Raw genomic sequence first — 20,807 nt, 5'->3', positions numbered from 1 at the left:
GTGGCACATGTCTTTAATCTTAGCATGGGAAAGGCAGAGGCAGGTGGCTCTCTGTGAGTCTGAGGACAGCCTGGTCTACATAGTGAGTTCCAGGCCACCCAGAGCTATATAGTAAGACCTTGCCTGCCTCAGCCACCACCACCACCACACACACACACACACACACACACACACACACACACACACGTGCACAGGCACGCACGCACGTGCACACACACACACACCCACACACACACACACCCACACGTGCACAGGCACGCATGCACGCGCACACACACTTAGAACCTCTGCTAGCAACTACACTTCTCACCTAGAATACACCCCTCTTCCCTCCCTCTGCAAGATTTCTGCCCTCATTTGTCAGATGATCACGCTGAGAGAGAGAGAGAGAGAGAGAGAGACAGAGACAGAGACAGAGACAGAGACAGAGACAGAGACAGAGACAGAGTCTGAGGAAGGGACCACCCTTTTTCTGTACCTCAGAGAGGCAAGGGACATAGAAACAGAGACTCTGGCTCTAGAGTCCATGTCAGGGCAAGACAAAGGCTCAGGTGAACTTTGAAAGGCATTTATTTCAGCGAGGGGATTTTGCCCAGGTCTCAGTTTCCCAAACTGAACAACTGGGAAAGCAGAGTTCTGGGGAATGAGGTCGGTGGAGCTAAGAGGAAGGGGTAACCTAAAAAGAGGCTGCTCTCACCTCAGTGTGTAACCTGTGGCTGTGTGTATGCCTATGCTTGTATTTGTGTTTGTGAGTTTTGTGTATGTTTGTGAGTGTGTTTTTAAAAATTGGTATTTGTATATGTGCTTGCATGTGTGAGTTCATGTGTGTGTGTGGTTTTTTTTAACGTTATTTATTTAATGAGTGCTCTGCTGCATATACATCTGCCTGCCTGAAGAGGGCAGCAGGTCTCCCTAGAGATGGTTGTGAGCCACCATGTGGTTGCTGGGAATTGAACTCATGACCTTGGGAAGAGCAGCCTGTGCTCGTGACCGCTGAGCCATCTCACCAGTCCTCATGTGTGTTTTTTTCATTTGCGAATGTATTTGTGTGTGTGCATGGCAATCCTCCCAAGTGCTGGAATTAAAGGGGTTCACGACCACACCCAGCTTTATTATGGGTTATAAAGTGAAGAGGTCACGTGACTAGAAGTGCCCAGCAGGAGGTCAGCACAGTAAGGAGGCTGTTCCAGCCTTGAAGCCCAATCTGCTCTCTTGCCTCTCTCCTTCCTGACACAGGCCCAGTACCTAGAGGAGTTCGTGCTTCTCTCTGCCTCTTCCTACCTGTCCCTAGCCTCTTTCCGCATGCCATACCATCTCATCTGGAGCCCCAGCAGCACATGCACCCGGCAGCTCAGCCCACTGGGCAGCAGGCCCAGAGATGTGATCCTTGTGCTTTGCAAAGTCTCATTCAATTCTCTCTTCAGTAGTGGCCGAAACCTGCCCTGCTCTACCTAACCCATGGGTCATGGGATGGATGCTGCTGCTGAGAGGGCGCGCCCCTGCACCTGGTCTGCAAGCCACTTCCAACCAGGTTCTGTAGCTGGAAGTCCACCACAGATCACAGTGATGGTCATCATTCAACCATGAATATATGACCACTGATCAGGGATGGAGCGTGAAGAGGAAGGCTCTGCCCTACCTACCCAGTGCCTCAGGGATCCAGACTCCCAGAGGAGCCAAGTTATGGACAATTACTACTCACTCTGGCATGGAAGACAGGGCACAGAGCATTTATGCTTTTCACACAGGTGACAAAGAAGTGGCACAGGTGGCTTCCAGTTGTAGCTGACAGGGCAATGCCAGTCCATTAACCAGAGGTCAGGGCTTTGGAAAATGAAAGTGCCTGTGTACTCACTGGGCAAAACAATGCCCGCTCTGCCTGGTAAGTGCCAGATTAGAGGCAGGTCAATTCTTGCCTAGATATGGAAACTGGATGATGAAGGCTGTAGGGGGACGATGTAACACCTTCCTAGTTGCCTTGTCCTCCATCTGTCCCTTGTCCCCAGAGGACAGCACACAGGATACCTCTCTATTGCTTCAGTGTCCCCTCATTCCTGGGAGCTGGACTTAGAGGTGACTATAAACAACCCAATGTGGACGTATTGAAAAACACAGATGACGGACTGGAGAGATGGCTCAGTGGTTAAGAGCACTGACTGCTCTTCTGGAGGTCATGAGTTCAAATCCCAGCAACCACATGAAGGCTCACAACCATCTGTAATAGGATCTGATGCCCTCTTGTGGGTATCTGAAGACAGCTACAGTATACTTACAATCAGGACTGAGCCAGAGGGGCCCAGAGCGAGCGGGACTGAGCAAGAGGGAGAAGGGAAAGGGGGAAAAAGAAAAAACAGATGTTTATACTCTAGTTGTTTCAGACATAATAAAGATTTTTCAAGTCAATAACTTTTTCAATTTAAATTAGTTAAATTTAAATTTTTTTACTTCAGGCTGGGATGACAGCACTCAGGAGACTGAGGCAGGCTGATCTTTGCATCGGGGATAGCCTGATCTTCAGAGAGCTCCAGGCCAGGTACGCCTACGTAGTGAGACCCTATGTCTAAAATAATTACTGTAATGTCACGTGCTCCATAAGCAGAGGTGGCTGGCTGGCGGTTCCTTCAGGTGTTTCCCTCAGTCTGCCATCTCGTCTTGGAGACCTGTCTGACCAGTATTTGCTCCGCCCTACTGTTGGATGTTCAATGGGTGCATCAAACCCAGCATGCCCAGAACTGCTGTTCTGAATGCCACACCACCGGTGGAACCAGCAAGGCCAGTCTTCATCTTTGTGAATGAGCCTGGGAGGCTGGCTTGCTCATTCCCAACCACCCAGTCCCAACCCTAAACACTTCTACAAACACAGCTCTGTCCTGCTGTCTGTCCCCTTCCTGCCTCTCCTCCTTGAGATCCCAAGGCCATCTGGCCACATTGTATGTTTCAATTCTGTCTTTTTTTTTTTTTTTTTTTTTTTTTCCCCAAGTTCGGGGAAAGAGGATTTCTGTGTTTGCTTTGTAACAATAATCCGTTTGTTTAAGTCAAGGGCTCACTACCTGGCTGAACTTAACTGTGGGAGACCACTTGCCTCTGCCTCCAGAGTACTGGGATTACAAGCTTGCCGCCACACCGGCTTCAATAAATATTTTCAATGAATGATGACTTTCAGGTGGGGGAACACTCAACCAATCCAGAACAGATGCCCCTGTCGAAAAAAAAAAAAACAAAAAAAAAAAAAAAAAAAAAAAAAAAAAAAAACAAAAACAGTCAAAACAAGGTTTGGGAACTCCGGTCACTGTACTGGGAGTGAGCATCCTGCATGGGCACTGGGACCTGACTATCCGCAAGGTGCTGGCAGGGACTGACCACACAGAGCCCAGGCGGCTCCCGATCTGTCCTCTCTTAGCGACTGGGAAAGAGAGGTGGCTTTGGCTACAACCGCTTCTGGGCCAGGTAATCCTAGAGGAAGGAATGGCGCGCACCTATGGGCACCAGTTGCTGAGTTGTTTGGGTGCTGCTAAGTGACCAGAGGTCCCTGAAGCCGATCCGGAGGAGCTGTGGCCAGTGCATGCGGGCGGGGTAGCCCAGGGCGTGCGCGCTCCCGAGGACAGGACAGGCGGTCGGACATCGCGGCTCCAATGCAGGGGACGTAGCAAAGGCGAGCCAGACCCTGCCGCGCGACGTCTGCGACCAGCCCGCCAAGTGGGTCTCCAACCATGAACCTCACCTCTCCTGAGCCTCAGCTCCAAATGTTCCAAATGTCTCCGGCTCCTGTGGGTCCCAGGCTCCCCGGTCGCCTGCCCCGGCAGACAAGGAGGGGTCATCTACTACGAAGACGAAAATCTTTCCAGGAAGTTTGTACCTATTAATATTGCAGTTCCTGGCAACAGCTCTCCGCGCGGAGCGGGGGGCAGGGCAGACCCTGAAGCTGCTTCTACAACCAGGGTCCGCCTCTGGCCCGAGGCAGGGGCAGGACCTGCTCGGATGCTCAAGGCGACAGAGCGCGGTGGGACCCGGAGGATCCGGATGCCAAGACGCAAACCAAGAGCTGGAACCCCGGAGGGGGAAAGCAGAGGGAGGAGAGGGATCCATGCATCGGTTACCAGAGGCCGCTAGTCCGAGCCGCTAGTCCGGGAACAGGCATCCTTCCGCAGTGGGAGACCACGAGCCTCGGGGTCCTGGAGAGGTTGGGACCCTGACTTTGCTATGGTTACACAGCCGCAGGGCGCTGCAGCAGAAATTTGATATTCGAAAGCTTGTGGCCTCCTGGCCAGACAGTCTTTATCTCCAGTCACAGACACAGAAATTAGAGGTCGTAGTGTCGTTACCCACTGCAAGGCCTGGTGTGTACAACAGGATCTCCTAGAAGGAAACGCAGCTGTTTTCCAGCAGTAGCGGCCCAGGAACCGCACAACCCGCAGTTCGCCAGATTTGCAGAAGTTCCTTGGGGCAGAAGTGTCAGATCATTCTTTCTCAGGTCGCATATGGTACATAAATCACTTTGCAAAAGAACCTGAATTTGTAACACTTCTGGGTGCTTATGTAGATAAGCAATAACTTAGCCACTCCTGGCATGTAGTCTTCTGACCTACGCCCTGGACATCTCAAGTGCAAAACTGACCAGAGTATGAATTAAAGTCCCTATGTCACACTGTCTCTTCCCCAGAATCCTTTGCAGGGCGCTGTTAATCTTCCTGCACAGGATGACCACTCCGTCTAGTTCTGCATGGAGGGTATTGCCCACAAGTCACCCGTACTGAGACATGGAAGGACAAGGGTAAAGTATTTCATAACGTCTCCCTTCCAGCCTTCAGGGTCTCTTGGAAGCTCAGGGCCTATGTGTTTCTCCCAGATAGCTTGCACTAATGGGCTTGACAGGAGGTGGTGACCCAGTCTGGCGTCTTTTTTTTGGGGGGGGGGGGGGGTTCAAGACAGGGTTTCTCTGTGTAGCCCTGGCTGTCCTGGAACTCACTCTGTAGACCAGGCTGGCCTCGAACTCAGAAATACGCCTGCCTCTGCCTCCCAAGTGCTGGGATTAAAGGCGTGCGCCACCACCGCCCGGCCAGTCTGGCGTCTTAAGGTAGGGTTTGCCAACTAGGCAATCTTCCCTTAGCCTTCCCCTTGTGGGTGGGGGTATTCTCAACGTCAAATCCAAAATGGAGTGTGAGACCCAACAGTGAGCCTCTCTTCTGCCTCCTTGGGATGCCTGGTGTGGAAATCTCACCTGGACAGTTCAGCCTCTCCCTGGAGACCACGAGCAGGAGATACATTCTGGAAGCTTAAGCCTCAAGCATGGCTGCCTCCTCAGCTTTCAGCCTTGTCCAAAGCGTTTGGCTTTTGTTTTCCTCCGTACCCAGCAGGTACCACAGTGAGCCCACAGTGAGCCGGAGAGGGTCCTGTGAGACAAATGCTCTGGATTCAGCTTGGGTGCGCCAGGCAACCCATCACCTTCCCTTCGGGCTGCACAAACCTGCGAAACTGCCTCGCACAGATCCCTGAAACAAAGGTTGGTAGCATCAGCTATTTTAATGCAGAGCTAGGCACACAATCCTTGCTAAAAATAAATACAAAGGAAACCCCAAAGCATCGAAGCCTACTTTCTACCTTTTACTCTTTTCTTGTTCATGTCTCTTTTGTCTTGTTGCTACTTGGTTGCTGACGTTCTCTCAGGGCCTGTCCTGAGTGTGGTCATGGCGCTGTTCCAAGTCCTGGACGTGCGGCCATGGACAGAAACAGAGGAGAGAAAGGGGGAATCTAAGGACCATTTCTTTGAGTGTAATTTACATTAAGTGGGATGATGGACGCCCTTCAGAGACACGGGAGAGCTTAGGGGTGAGGAGCCCCTCCCACCGTACAGCCCTGCTATGGGAAAAGGGCCTTTTGTAAAGCACCAGATAAAGGGTTAGTGGATGGTGGGCTTCTCAGCCTGTGAGCATAGGACAAGCCTGTGCTACTCTGGGCCTCCTGGGGCATCACCTCATCACTTTAGTAGGAAAGGACTGACAAATATCTGTGAGAATATCTAGACTGGAACCAGTGCCCTCTTTTTTCTGGGGACGGATCTATCGAGGGTGGATGAAGAGGAGCACCTGACTGCTGTGGTAGTGCCAGCCTCTCCCCGCTTCCTGAGCAGCTGGCAGGATGGGGTGCACCCCTGGTGGGATGCTTTGTGTTAGGGATCTCAGACCTGGCCAGAGCCAAGCTGCTCCCTTGGCTGGCTGGGGGCACTTGGTTGTCCCTCTCCTGCGGAAACATGCTGTGCTCAGTCTCCTTGTCTGTGTCATTGCTACTGAGCCTACAGTGCCTTGGCACCTACCCTGGGAAAGCAGAAATGGGGTTCTTCTCCAGTGGGGAGGGGACTTGGTAAACAGTTAACTCCAGCAGTGTCCTAGGTATTCTAGCCTAGAAGAGTGCTGGTGGGCAGAACTGACCTCTAAGGCGACAGAGGTCTCAGCTTCCCCCTGTGCCCCTTAATCCTACTACAGTGGGTCCTGTGTTAGTTCCCCTGACAGAACACTGCCCCGTCAGTCATTACCTTTGGGTCCTCCCACTAGCTTGTTCTCTCAAGGATTTCTGTGTTACATGGTTGTGATTCTCCACGTTCCTTTTATATATTTCAGTATTTATAAAAATTTGGGGAAGGGGACTCAAGAATTAGGAGCACTGGTTGCTTTTTTAGGGAACCTGGGTTCAATTCACAGCACCAACATGGTGACACTCAACTCTTCACCTCCAGCTCCGTGACATCAGGTGCCCTCTTCTGGCCTCTTCAAGTACTGCATGAAGGTAGTCCACGGATGTACATGCAGGCAAAGCACCCATACACATGAGATAATGTTTTCTTTTTCCTTATTGTTGTTGTTATCTTGTTTTCAAGACAGGATCTCATGTTGCCCAGACACTCACTACATTTCTGACAGTAGTCTTGAACTTGCGGTCCTCTCGGCTCTACCTCCCAAGTGGATTAAGGACATGCACCATCCTGCCTGACTTTTATGAGGATTTTGCCTAGATAACTGTTGTGTAAGTTACACAAAGACATAGTTCAGATTTCTTCCTTTGCAGGATGGAGATGGAATCCAGGTCCTCTTGAATGCTTGGCAACCATTTTACCTGCAGCTCTACCCAAGCCTATAGATCAAAACATAAAAGGGCAAGAGGGGGCCAGCCAAGTGTAGCGACACATTCTTCTGGTCCCAGCTACACAGGAGGCTAAGGCAGAGTCCTCAAGAGGCCAGCACAGCACAGTTCAATGGAGAAAGACCCCAGCTTTTTGCTGGTGGTATCTTTTGTGCTTTTATTTATTCTGTGGAGGGATGCACACACGTGCCAATGGCACATGTACAGAGGTAACTTTGGGGCATCAGTTTTGTACAATCTTATCTAAGTCTAGAATGTTCTCAGCCTCTGAGACTTACTGCTGAATAAGTTTGCTCTTTCTAGTTATTTCTGAACCCTAGCCGGCTGTTTCAACAACTCAGCCAGGCCGGGCGGTGATGGCGCACACCTTTAATCCCAGCACTTGGGAGGCAGAGGCAGGTGGATTTCCGAGTTTGAGGCCAGCCTGGTCTACAGAGTGAGTTCCAGGACAACCAGGGCTACACAGAGAAACCCTGTCTCAAAAACAAAACAACTCATCTGTTCTGACTCAGCTGTTTCTCTCTCTCTCTCTCTCTCTCTCTCTCTCTCTCTCTCTCTCTCTCTCTCCCCAAGATGACTGATTTACTCTGAATTCTTACTGAATTACTCTGCTTGGCCTCATATGAATTCTGGCAATCTGTTCTAATCTTCTGGCCGCTTCTCATCCTCTGCTTGTTCGGTCTTCACCTGTGTCTAACTTGTTCCATCTCTGCAGTCTCTCTGTATGGCTGTCCCAGTAAAGCTACCTTCCTTTCTCCTTTCTCTCTTAAGAACCCCCTCAGTTTCTCCCTGTTCCCATGAGTGTTGGGTATATCTTATTCTGTTAAATCTTTCTCTGATTCATCACTTGGTCTGCCACTCAATAGACATCATCACTGCCAAACATGGGTCCTTCTTTGATGAATTTTGATATCATTGTTTACAATTAAAGGTGTGTACTAAGGGCTGAGCCACACCACAACTAAAAATAGGTTTGTTTGTTTTTTTCCCCAGTGAATTACACAATCTCGGGGTTCACAACGTGATCAAATATCCTGCAACAACCTTGGTTCATCAGTGTCTGGAGAACCAAAAAAAGCCTCTCTTTTCTTGGGTTGTCCCAGCTCTTTCTTTGTCTCCAGACCAACTTTAAACCTCAACAGTTGGAAATTATCCATGTGTGCTGGGCCTCAGTGAATGCCTCTCCTCTTACCCCCATCCCCTTAACACCACCAAGTTCTGAGGGCCCAATCCTGGCCACTGGAGCAGGGGTTCTCACCATTTAGCTTGGAGGGAAATGCTAGTTGCTTTGTGGGTGACTGTAAGTCACTTCAGGGAACTGGGTCTGAAGAGAAGTGGCCTGTATGAGCAGGGAGGGTCCTGTTCTTTCTGGATGGGTGGCAGCCCTGATGCTGACAGGGAGATGAGTTAATGAGAAGGGACCAGATCCTCATCCTGGGTCAGGATGGCCTCTGTCCAGGTTCAAGAGGGTGAATCCAGTGCCATGGGGAACGGTGTGGTATCTATCTCCACTGCCATGGGGAACAGTGTGGCATCTCTCTCTCTGGTCTTGCAATGCTCTCAGGTGGGGGAAGGGAGGCAAGGAAAGAGGTGGTTTGGGGTGGCGGTCGATGGGGGACCTTGAGGCTAGGCCCTGGCTGGTGGAGTACAGTGTTAGAGGTAGACCATGGCCTTGCTATTGGAGAAGGGCTTATGCTGTGTCCTGGGCTTGTCCTGGCCATCTCTCCAGCCCCACCAGTGTAATTTTTACAGAATTCATATCCAAATCCCCTAGCCTGCATCTTATTCTCTGGGACATTTTACATGTGTTTGTTTGTTTGTTTCCAGCAGGTCTCCTTATGGGCGGGACAGAGCCGAAAGATCAGCATCCGGTTGTAGTTTTCATGCATAAGGGCAAATTTACGGTTTGGGGAAGGAGTGCACTAGGACCAGGAGGCTCCTCGCTCCCAACCTCTGAGACCAGTTCCTGAAGGATTAGAGCTTCCAAGGGTCTCCAGGCCACCTCCAGGCCACTGCCCGTTGAAGGGAGCCTTGAAATCATACCCCTTACCTAGGTAGTGCTTGCTGTCATGGGCCAGAGACTTCGGTTCCAGGAGGGCCAGCCCCGGACCAGCCCCGCCAGATGGAGGTAACACAATGACCCAACTGGGTTCTCGGACTGGTAGTAACCGATGGCTCGGGTCCTAAAGAGACTCATCACGATGGTCCCCCCACAGTGCCAGCATCATCGCTTGACATCCCTAGGCAGAGGCACTCACAGATCGGTCCAGGTCTGATCTTCCTCAGCACCCTGGCCTGAATCCTGTGCCGGGGGCGCTGGGAGTCCGGCCCTCGTGGCGGCGCTCGTGCACCCTCTGGTGGCCGTCTTGCGAGCCTGGGGCACACAGTCCCCAGACCAGAGCGGGAGGGGTGACCCAGATCCACAGACTCTATGCGAGTGTCTCCTAGTTTGCACAAAGGAAGCATACTTTCCTTGACACTTAATTCCCGGGAAGCCAGTGAGGAACGATTGAACCACCAAATGGGTGCAGAGTGTCCCGGAGACCCGTGCCCTGGAGGAGCGGGCAGGGATCGCGCATCCAGCGGAAGTGGTGGCTATTGTGCTAGCGTAGGGCCCTCCCACTCCTGTGGCGGCCGATCCGCCTCTGGATGCCCTGCTTTCTGTGTGTGGGAGACCTGGAGACCAGCTGGTCAGAGTGGAAGAACCACAGTCACTGTAGGGGACACGGACGGTGGTTGAGCATTCTCCTTTCAAGTCCTCCCTTGTTTACCGAGCTTATTGGAGGCTCCAGATCAATAGAGACTTGCTACTGGGCTTCCTCGGTCGTGGGTTCCTGCTTGGAAGGGTGACCCAGACACCACTGCAGCTCTGCCAAACAGGAAGGACTGCCCTACCAGGCCCAACACAACCTTGTGTCGAGACCCATAACGGAGCCAGGCCCAGGCAACTACAAGTTAGGGCAGGGGAGTTGGTGGTGTGGGGTGGTGAGGCTGCAGAGGGTGCTGGAATTAGTTTTGGTCCTGCTGGGGACCTCAAAGAAGGGAGCTGGGTGGGGAGGGAGCCTCAGTAGAGAGCCTTCTAAAGTACCTACCTGCCTGGTGGAGTGGCTCCTTAGCTCTGGCTGGGCAGGAAAGACAGGGAGGTTCTAGCTGACATTTTGAGTCTGTCAGAACCTATAGGCCCACAGAACAAGGGGAGTCCTTGGAAGAGACAGGCACTCCACCTTGTGGGGCTGCAAAGAAGGTTGGTTACGGGGTGAGGAATCTGAGGAGGTATTTCCTCGTCTGTGCTACTGTTTATTTGTGGTGTGCAATCAAATAAAGTCTTTTTCAGAGTTCTGAAGGCTGAGGGCCGTGGTAGAGTGCCTGTCTAGCATTCAGGGAGGCCCTCGATCCTCAGGTTGGCAAAAATCAGCAGGGCTAGACATCCATAATCGCAGCGTGGGTCAGGAGGATCAGAAGACCAGGGTCATCCTTGGCAACTGATTAAGTTCAGAGCTAGCCTGGGCTATGTAACTCTGTTTCCAAACCGAACCACTGTTCTGGAGGGTTGGAAGACCAAGATCAGGATGTGGTGGGGTTTGGTGTCTGGAGAGGCTGTGTCCCTTCCTAAGATGGCTCTTTCTTGTTGCGTCCTCCAGGGGAGACACCTGTGTCCTCACATGCCAGGAGGGATTAAGGAGTAGAGGCTCCTTCTTCTGCTCTCTGGCTTCTCTCTAAGGATCCCTCCTACTGGGGAGGCTCCCTGAGGACCCACCCACTAGGTGGTTTGTTGAGCTGGGGTTGGGATTTTTAGCCTGAATTTCGGAATGGATTACACCTCTCAGACTGTAGTAGTTAGTTCCCAGAGGAAGCAGCCTCTCTGAAGATGGATGAGGCCACATGAGATGAAGTCCAGAGTACACCACCCCTTTAAAGTGAGAGGCAGTTAGCTTGTGGTCGTGAGGGAACAGGCCAGCGGTGTACTTTCTCCAGTTCTCCCCAGACCTGCTTGCTGGAGGGAAGATGATCCCCGCTTCCGTGTGTCTCCCCTGGATCCAGTGCTGGAGTTGGTCCCTGGCTGTTGGTGACTTTGGGGAGATGGTGGAATCTTTAGGAGGTGGAGCCAAGCTGGAGGAAGTAGGATGGGAGGGGCATCTTTGAAAGTTACACCAAGCCCCTGTCCCTTCCTGTCTCTATCTGTCTTTTCCATCTAACTGAGATAAACAACCTTGTTCTTCCTACACACGGCCCACTGCCATGGTGTTCTGCCTCTGCCTCACAGGGACCCAGAACTGATGGAATGAAGAGCTATGGGTGGAAAGCTCTGAATCAAAAAAATTATTTATTTATTCATTTATTTAATTAATTGAGATGAGGTTTCTCTGTGTAGCCTAGGCTGTCCTAGAACTTGTAGCCTCCCAAGTGCTGGAATTAAAGGTGTGAGCCGCCACCCACCATCCAGCTAGATATTCATTCTGTTCCCATCAGATATTTTCTCACAATGACACAAAAATAACCATCCCCCTCTACAGAGCCTGGGATAGCATGGTGAGAGCCAACTTCAACTTCGTTATCTGGATCCCACTACTTTAAAGACACAGCACAGAGCAGTCGTCTCATACAATGTGGAAACTGCTGTTAGCAGTCACATCCTGACTGACAGCTGGTCCTGATGCTGCTCCTGCACAGGCTTGCTGCTATGTGTATGCAGACCAGGTGTTCCTCACCTGTACCATCAGGAAGCCACACTCCTGGCTTCAGCTTCCACGGGCCTGGGCAGGTTGAAAGCTAACAAGATGCTTAGGGAACTCAAAAGAAAGTATAGATGGGACCAAGCACGCCCTTAATCCCTGCACTTGGGAGGCAGAGGCAGTCAGATCTCTGTGATCTCAAAGCCAGCCTAGTCTACACAGTGAGTTCTAGGACAGCCAGGACTACATAGAGATGCCCTGTTTCAAAACCAACCAAACCCCAAACAACAAAAAGTTAATGAACAAGTAAGAACAAATGTTTGGAGGGAGAAAAAGGGGAAACTTCATCATAGCCCACTGGCCTGGAATTCACGGTGTAGCCTGAAACTCAAAGCAAGCCTCAGATGTTGGCTTCCTGAATGCAGGGTGACAGATGTGAGCGAGCCACTGCACCCAGCTTACATTGTCCTTCAGTGTGATTGGCAGGTCTAACGTCCCACAGGATGGACATCAGTATTTGATGTTGATTTGTGTTGTTCCCTCTGTTTCATCATGGGTAATACAGACTTTTGGTAGCACGCTGTAATCTTACCACTCAAGAGGTCATGAACTTGAGACTAGCTTGGGTTACCTACTGAGACCTTGTCTCAAAGGAGAAGGGGAGGAGGAGGGGGAAGAGGAGGGGAGGAGGGAGGGAGGGGGAAGACAGAGGAGGGAGGAGGAAGGGAGGGGGAGGAGGGAGGGGAAGGGAGGGGGAGGAGGAAGGGGGGAGGAGGAAGGGAGGAGAAGGAGGAAGGGGGAGGAAGGGGGAGGAGGGGCTCACTGGTAGACTTGGCCAATGGATCAGCAAGTTGACTCAATGGTATAAAGCCACTTGTTGCCCAATCTGAAGGTCTAAGTGAGACCCCCAGGACCCACACGGTGGAAGAGAAAATCGTCTCCTGCAAGCTGTCCTTGACCTCCACTCATGCAGTGCTGAGCGTCCTTACCACACATAAAGAAACATAATGAAGATTTTAGAAAAGGAAATAGAAACGAGGTCCAAAAGCAGAATGTGGGACCCAAAGTAGTAAGTCCTTGCAGGACTGAATGTGTCCACTAGATGGCAGCAAAGCAATAAGATCGCCTTCCCCTCCCAAGGCAGCGCCACAAGGTCAGACCCGCTCCGCTCCTAAAGACCTGGGTGTGCTCTCTGAAGCCAGGCTGAGGAGCAAGCAATTCTAAAAGGTTAAAACTTGAGTAGTAGGACGGCTGCTGATGGTTACACAGGCAGTGTGGGTTGTGACACAGACTGCAACAGCCAGGGGAGCTTCAACTTCCTCCTAATTTGGACAGGTTCAAAATCTGGGAGGGGCGAGGAATGTGCAGCCAATGCCTGCAGAGGAGCCAGCTGCTGCTGCAAATGTTGGACAATCTGGAAGTCCCGCCATGTGGGCATGAAGGCTCAAGAATAACGACAGCACAGACCCACTCGATCCAAATAGAATGTGCTGTCTGGAAAATTGAAAAGACAGGGTACGTGTACTGGAGGCGAAGGCGGGTGGGTTTGAAATTCTTAAAGTCCCCATCCACATGAGGATCTTTGTCCTCATGAACCTAGGAAAGCTCCCTCTAGTCGCTAACTGCAAAGCCAGCCCTGCTGTTCAGCCACCACCCCCAGCAGGGCCCGCATCTGCTCCTCCCGGAACACTAAAAGGTTTCTCAGGTTCCGAGTGCCACAGACCTGATTTCTGAGCCACGGGTTGGTTTGCAGAGCACCGGCTGCGGTCTCAGTACATCCTGCACGGCTTGTCCTTTCTTCACTCAAAGGACCAGGAAGAAAGGAAAGAGGGGAAAAATGGATGCTGGCCATACACAAACAAGTGACAGAGTGTGTCTCCCAAAGACAGCAGCACCCACTCGGTGCGGACAGTCCTCTAACGAGCCTGGACTCTGTTTCCTTCCCTTGGATCTGGGAGCTCTTGACTAGCAGTTTTGAGTTCCTGATCACAGGACCCACACCTGAAGGCCATCAACCTGGGAGCCCCTACATGACTACCAATAGCCTGGGAGACCCAAGGTCTGGGCTGGTGAGGGGCCTTAGAACAGGAAGCAGAACATGGGACCAAGTCAACTTCCAGTGACTCCTCAGTAGCTTTCAGCCATCAGAGCTAACAAAGCAGAAGAAAGAGGAGATGGTCCAGGCCACACGCCGACTCATGAGCAAACTGTTAAGCTACTACTTCCTTACTTCTCGGGCGACAGCTGTTCCGCAGCAGCTGCACTGGCTAGGCTTTGTTAGTTTGACAAACTATAGTCATCTAGAAAGAGGGATCCTCAACTGAGGAGTCTGACAGACTGACCTGTGGGGCGTGTCTGTGAGACATGTTTCTTGATTAATGATTGCTGTGAAAGGGCTTAGCCCATAGTGGACGTGTCACCCCTGGGCAGGTGTTTTGGGGTTGAATAAAAGAGCAGGCTGAGCAAGCCACGAACAGCGCAGGCATCGGCTTCTCTATCGTTCCTGCTTCCGGTTCCTGCCTCACTTCCCTTGAGCGTGGACTTTGAGGTGGACGTGTAAGCCAAATAAACCCTTTTCTAAGTAGCATTTGGTTATGGTGTTTATCGTAGCAACAAAAACCAAACTAGACCAGGAGCTAATAAAACATGAGACCCAAAGTTCCTGGTGGCAAGCTATCTCTGTTTGCTTGGCACTAGAAGGTTTCCAGGACCCAGGCTTTCGAGTGGGAGTGGAGGCACACACCTGCAAACATAGCTCTCAGGAGGGCGAGGCAGAGCTGTAGAGGCTGTTCCCCTCCCCCACCCAAATACATCCAGTGACTACAGTGACAGCATCAGACCAACTGCAGCAGCTGGTCTCAACTGGGTTCTCAAGGGTGGTGTGTCAGAGACACCTGGGGGCTTGCAAAAACACTGGTGGTGTTGGCAGCCGGGTGTCCTACTCCCATCCCCCCCACCCCCAGAGTTTCTGGTTAGATCAAGGGTGGTGTCTGGTACTTTGCATTTCTAACAACTTGCCTCTGTTGGCTGGAGCTTCCAGAAGAACTGGTCTCCGTGAGATGCTGGGCCTGGTACCTTCACGTTCTCCTTCAGGGTCCCACCCAGTGGGGCTGACAACAGAGGACAGCAATGTCCTTTCATTGTCAACCAGGAAAGATCTCAGGCCTTCCTGAAAGGGTAACTGCCCTATGGCAACAAGATTCAGCCCAGAAGGGCCGGCCCCTGCCCAGTGAGAGCTGTAGTCTCATCTGGTGAAAGCTGAGAGCAAGCTGAAGTCAGCTCTGCCCTGTCAGGGCCATGTCCAGAAGGGCAGGTGTGAAAGCTCCAGGACCAGCTTCCAGGAAAGGAAACCAGCGGCTGGAGTTTTAGTTCCAGACACCTCCATTTTTTTGAGTTGTGGGGATGGAGCCAAGAGTCAGGTGCATGGTGGTCACATGCACCACCACTGAGCAACACTACCAGTTCTGGGATTCCTCTTTGTCTTTGGTTTTGTTGAAACAGGGTCTCTTGAAGCTCAGGCTGGCCTTGGACTTCTGATTTTCCTGCCCTTGTCTCCCAAGCCCTGGGGTTACAGGTTACACTCAGCCTGGCCCTAGCTTCCTCTTTTAACTGGGCGGGTTGCAGGCTAATGGCACTTTTTGTTTTTCTTTAAAAACTAATGTTTTTAGACATCATTCAGTGTTAGAACACTTGCCTAGCAGACAGTGAGACCCTGGTTCAATGCTCTTCCTCCTCCCTCCCCTCCTCCCCCCCACTTCCTGCCATGTTCCCAAACCTCTCTCTCCAAGGTCTTATATAGCTGAGACCTGGCTTTGAACTTCAGCTCCTCTTGCAAGAGGATTAAACCAGGAAGTTCCAAGACAACCAAAGCTACACAGGTCCTGTCTCAAAAAACAAAAACAAACAAAAGAAGAAAGAAAACTATAGACTACTTTGATTGATAAGCATAGAAAGAAAAATTCTTAACAAAATACCTGCTCACTGAATTCAAGAACACATTAAGGGGATTACACTTTATGGGCAAGTGGGCTTCATCTCAGAATGGCAAGGTTAGTTTAATATATGCAAATCATTAAGTGTAACACATATATAAGGAAACTTAAGGACAGAAACCACATAATCATTTCAATTGATGCTGAAAAGGCATTTAACAAAGTTCAACATGATAGAAGTTCTGGAGTCTTTTTTTTTTTTTTTTTTTTTTTTTTTAAGCTCTGTTTTCATGCACACAAGAAGAGGGCATTAAATCTCATTACAGATATTTGTGAGCCACCATGTGGTTGCTGGGAATTGAACTCAAGACCTCTGAAAGAGTAGCCAGTGCTCTTAACTGCTGAGCTATCTCTTCAGCCCCCAGAGTTCTGGAGCCTTTAAGGATAGGACATATCTCAAGATAATAAAGGCTGTGTCAACAGACCTATAGCCAACATTACATGGAGACATAGCATTTCCTTTAGAACCAAGAACAAGACAAAAATGTCTTCCTTCTTATTTTATACAAAGCTTGAATCTTTTTTTTCCCTAAAGATTTATTTTTATTTCATGTATACAAGTGGTTTGGCAAATGGTGTTACCATTTGCATGCCTGGTGCCCTAAGAGGGAGCTGGATTCCCCAGAATGAAATTACAAATGGTTATAAACCATCACATGGGTACTAGAACCAGTCAGGTCCTTGGCAAGAGCAGCTCCAGTGCTCCTAACCACTGACCCATCTCTCCAGACCATAACCCCCATCCCTTGTTTTTTTGAGACAGAGTCTCACTATGTACTGTAGATGTTCTGGAATTCTTTATACCAGGCTGGCCTTGAACTCAGAGTTCTACCTGCCTCTTCCCCCTGCCACCACTCTTGGTTGGTGCTTGAGTCTAGATATAGCAAGTAGATAAGAACAAGACAAAAGGGTAAAAGGAGGGAGGGAAGAGGTCACACCATCCTTATTTACAGACTAAATGGTTCTTCACTTAAAAGAGCCTGTTGAGTCAACTAGAAAACGTTCAGATCTAATAAAGACCTATAAAAAATTGGCCTTAGCTGGCCTGAAACTATATAGATCAGGCTGGCCTTGAACTCTTGTCTCTGCTTCCTGGGAGCTGGGATTAAAGTCATGCATCATCTTGCCCAGCAAGAATTGCAGAAATTCAACACCAAGGAAATAAAACTGCCAATAAACAAATGGGCAAATGAACTCGACAGAGTTTAAAAAAAAAAAACAACAACAACAAAAACCACAAATGCTCACGAACTATCCCCAAGTGTTCAGTAACTCAAGCTGTCAGGGAAATGCAAAGCAAATTCATGTGGAGATATTACCAAAGCATCAGCAGCTGCTTCTGTGGCCATTTGCTTCTCATAGAAAATACGAAGTTCCCAAAGTAGTGCTGGTTCATGCCTTTAATTCCAGCGCTCATAAGGTAGAGGCAGGTGAATGCAAGTTTGAGCCTAGCCTGGTCTACAGAGTGAGTTCCAAGACAGCCAAGGGTACAGAAAACCCTGTCTTGAAAAAAAAAAAAAGTATAAAATCTGTGTTTGTTGTCCAGTTCAATGGGTTTCTGGCAAGTGGTGGGTAGGAAGGAGACACCAGCTCCATCTTGATACGCCCAACTCCTTGGAGGTAAATCGTCATTGAATGCAAGAGTCCCTGATGCAAGCTGCTCCAAAGCAGATGTGAGCAGCCTGATGACACTCCTGTCCCCACGGACAACACCTAGTTACATGTGCCAGGATGTGGCATGAGCCAGTAGTGCCTGTGTAACAGGAGGCGACAGCAGTGAATCTGTGGCTCTGTGTGTACCTAGATCTTCACACAGCTCAGGCACCAGGGCAGACCGAACCCCCACTGCCACCTGTGCCAGGCTGGACCCTTTAGCAGATCACACCTTCCTGCTTGCCCAGTGCCAAAGTCCACTCTATTTCCTGCTAGAGAGGTGGCACTCCTTATGAGGGAGGCACCAACTTTTCTTGTTGGAATTGGAGGAGACTACGGTCATACAGACAGCAGGAAAGGGGCACTAGTTCCTCTGGCCAGTTTATTGGAGCAAGGTCCAAATGGAGAAAGGGTCAACATGCCCACATCCTGCTGCAAGGTTCTGGGGAATACTATATCTCAACAGCCTACTGATGGGGTGTAAAGGCCAGATGAGGCACCTTCCCACCCCACTGTAGCTACTATTTCTATTGCACTGGCTGCCAAGGCGTTTCACATACACCCTCAACCTGGTGGGAAAGCCCTCCAGGATAGCTGTCCTTTCCTAGACCACAAGATCACGGGTCAACAGGAGCACAGAATTCTCCCCTGGTGTGTGCCAACTGTCAGGCGTTGGGGTTGGTCTTCCTGTAATCTGTCAGCTGCCATGGATACAGCTTAACTCTCACAGCACGAGGCCTTTTCGTTTAGAAAGCTCAGACTGCTAAGGTGTATTTTTTTTTTTTTTTGAGTTTTGCTGTAACACACACGCACACAGCCCCAAGGCAAGAATGGGCTTGGGCTTTTCAAGGGGGAGAACCTCATTACACACACATATAGATGTGTGTGTCTGAGTGCATGTGGAAGTGAATCTGGGCTCCCTGCAAAAGCAACAGGGGCTTCTAACCTGTAAGCCCTCAGGGTAAGGTTCTCATCCCGAGGGTCAAATGATCCTTTTACAGGGTCTGCATATCGGACATTTAAATTACGATTCCTAACAGTACCAAAATTACATTGTGAAGCAGCAACAAAAATAATCTTATGTTTGGGGCCGCCACAGCATGAGGAGCTGTGTTAAAGGATGGCAGCACTGGGAAGGCCGAGAGCCGCTGCTCTTTCTGACCCTCATCCTCCCCCGCCTTCCCTTCTTTGACATAGGGTCTTACTCTGTACTCTGTAGCTCAGAGATTTTCACAACCTTGGTCATGGTGTCTTCTGCAGCAACAGAACGGTGACTAGAAGAAAAAAAGCTCACCTGTGAGTCAAGCTCTAGGAGACCCGACTTCTTCTTCTGGCCTCTGAGGGCACACACATCCCCACAGGCACAATTATCAAAAATCAAAGTAAAATATATGTAAATGGACAAACTGATAAATACAATACTACAGAAACTCATACATATGGAAATAAGCAAAAATCCACACAGGAATAAAAACAAAACACTGGTGCACATACCCATGATACAGACTAGAATTGGGAAGAAAGAGTTTTCAATTTTTTTCTTTTGTGTGCAGGTGTGAGTGTACACACATGCCACGGCTTGAATGTGGAAGTCAGAGGACAGTTTGTAGGTCTCCTGGGAGTCCCCACCCTGGGAAATCCAGTCTTGGGGCTTGAACTCAGGTCCTTAAGCTTGATGGCAGGTGAGCCACCCAGAGCCATTTGTCAGCCCTGTATGTAAAAACGTGTAAACTATTCTGACTTATTTACTTTAGGGACACTCTACATAGACATGGCTATCCTACAATTTGTCATGGAGACCAGTCTGGCCTCAAATCCAGAGATCTACTTACCTGCCTCTGCCTAATGATAGGATTTAAGGCATTCACTACCACACCCAGCTTAAACTGAATTAAAAAGGTAATAAAATTATACAAAATTATCTAACTGATGGTTGAGAAAGCTTAGTTTTCTTGCAGAGGTTCAGGTCCCCTCATGGCAGCTGGCGAGTGCCTGGAAGTCTTCTTGTATCTGACACCCTCTTCTGACCTCTGTGGGCACCGGGTACACATGTAGTGTGCAAGCATACTATACAAGCAGGCCAAACACTCAAAGTAAGTACCTCTAAAAGAAGTTTAATTGAGATAGGTAAAGGACACAGGAGAGGAATTCCAAACAATCAATAGAAAGAAATGCATTATCCTATTAGTGGTTACCAGGGAAACAGTAGAATTTCATTGTTGTAGATTTAAACTTTATTATTGTATGTGTATGTGTGTGAGGGTATATACACGGCACAGTTCGCATGTGGCTCTCTCCCTCCACCATGGGGTTCTGGGATGAACTCAGCTGTCAAACATGCACAGCAGGACCTTTCCCTCCTGAACCAAATACTTTGTGAGCTCGAAAGTGATCTCACCTGGTGGGCTACTGTCAAACGCAGGTAGACTCACATTACTGAATAAACTTATCTCAGGCTATGAGGGTAACGTGCACTTCAAGCAGAAATGACTTTTATGCTCACACTCGGGTCCCAGGACCTCTCATGTCTATACAAACACTCCAGTATATAAAAAGGCCTAAAACCAGGAACATTTGTGTTATCAAACATTTAGGGTACTAGTTATTACATTTGTATTTAGTATCCGAAAAAGTTTTCTAAAACAAAGTTTTTAGAGATTTTTTTTTACTTATGTGTGTGCATATATGTGTTTGTGTAAGTATGCTCACAGGTATATGGATACTCAAAGAGGCCAGAAAAAGATATCAGATTCTCTGGAGCCTTTTTTACATGTATAATCCAATGTGTATGTAGCAACTCACAACTGTCTGCAACTCTAGTTCCAGGGTGTCTAATGCCTCTTTAGACCTTTGCATGCAGTAGGCATGAACGTGGTGCACAGACATACATATACGCAAAACACCTATACATGTGAATAAATTAAAAGTGTAGCACTGGCTGGGTATGCAGACATCTATAATCTTAGCACTCAGAAGGCAGAAGCTGGAGGACTGGGAATTCAAGGCAGCGTGGGGCACACAGGGAGCTTGAGGCCGGCCTGGTCACGAAGGTGAAGAGAAATGAATTAAGACTTGCTTTGCCCCTAACAGACGCACAGACACACAGACGCACAGACACACATTTTTAGGTTGCATGGGAAAAAGCTCGGGAATGAGATAGAGATGGCTTAGGTGGCTGGAGTGTCACCTTCAGTGGGTAACGGGCAGCATTTACTATGTGGAAGCAGAAGCTTTTCTTCTGTAAGATGGTTAAGACATGGCCTCCAAAACCTGCTGATAGCACAGCAGCTCCCCTGCCTGTCCTTAGGTTTGACTTCAAGATCCACCACACACAGCACAGGGACTAGACAGTCAA

The 20,807-nt window shown here is 49.6% G+C and overlaps 2 long non-coding RNA genes across 9 annotated transcripts; one reads left to right on the top strand and one right to left on the bottom strand.

The window, feature by feature from the left end:
• Positions 1-279: 279 nt before the first annotated feature.
• LOC143434751 (uncharacterized) lies at positions 280-5,356 on the bottom strand. The gene is made up of 3 exons (XR_013104510.1): positions 5,219-5,356; positions 3,722-4,356; positions 280-3,199 (listed from the first exon to the last, which is right to left on the bottom strand). It is a non-coding gene; the product is annotated as an uncharacterized LOC143434751 (long non-coding RNA).
• Positions 4,386-14,391, top strand: LOC143434750 (uncharacterized). Of its 8 annotated transcripts, none has more exons than XR_013104508.1 (5): positions 4,386-4,771; positions 5,352-5,500; positions 8,962-9,262; positions 13,143-13,322; positions 13,561-14,391. It is a non-coding gene; the product is annotated as an uncharacterized LOC143434750 (long non-coding RNA). The 8 variants fall into 8 exon arrangements; XR_013104509.1 differs by lacking the exons at positions 13,143-13,322; positions 13,561-14,391 and adding exons at positions 6,674-6,780; positions 6,872-7,017 and having other exon boundaries at positions 8,965-12,446; XR_013104506.1 differs by lacking the exons at positions 13,143-13,322; positions 13,561-14,391 and adding exons at positions 6,674-6,780; positions 6,872-7,017 and having other exon boundaries at positions 8,962-12,445.
• Positions 14,392-20,807: the final 6,416 nt, after the last annotated feature.

Source organism: Arvicanthis niloticus, chromosome 16, assembly GCF_011762505.2.
Source record: "Arvicanthis niloticus isolate mArvNil1 chromosome 16, mArvNil1.pat.X, whole genome shotgun sequence".
Taxonomy (NCBI): Eukaryota; Metazoa; Chordata; class Mammalia; order Rodentia; family Muridae; genus Arvicanthis; species Arvicanthis niloticus.
Note: the sequence above shows the minus strand (reverse complement) of the source record. Positions and strands in the feature narration are given on the sequence as shown.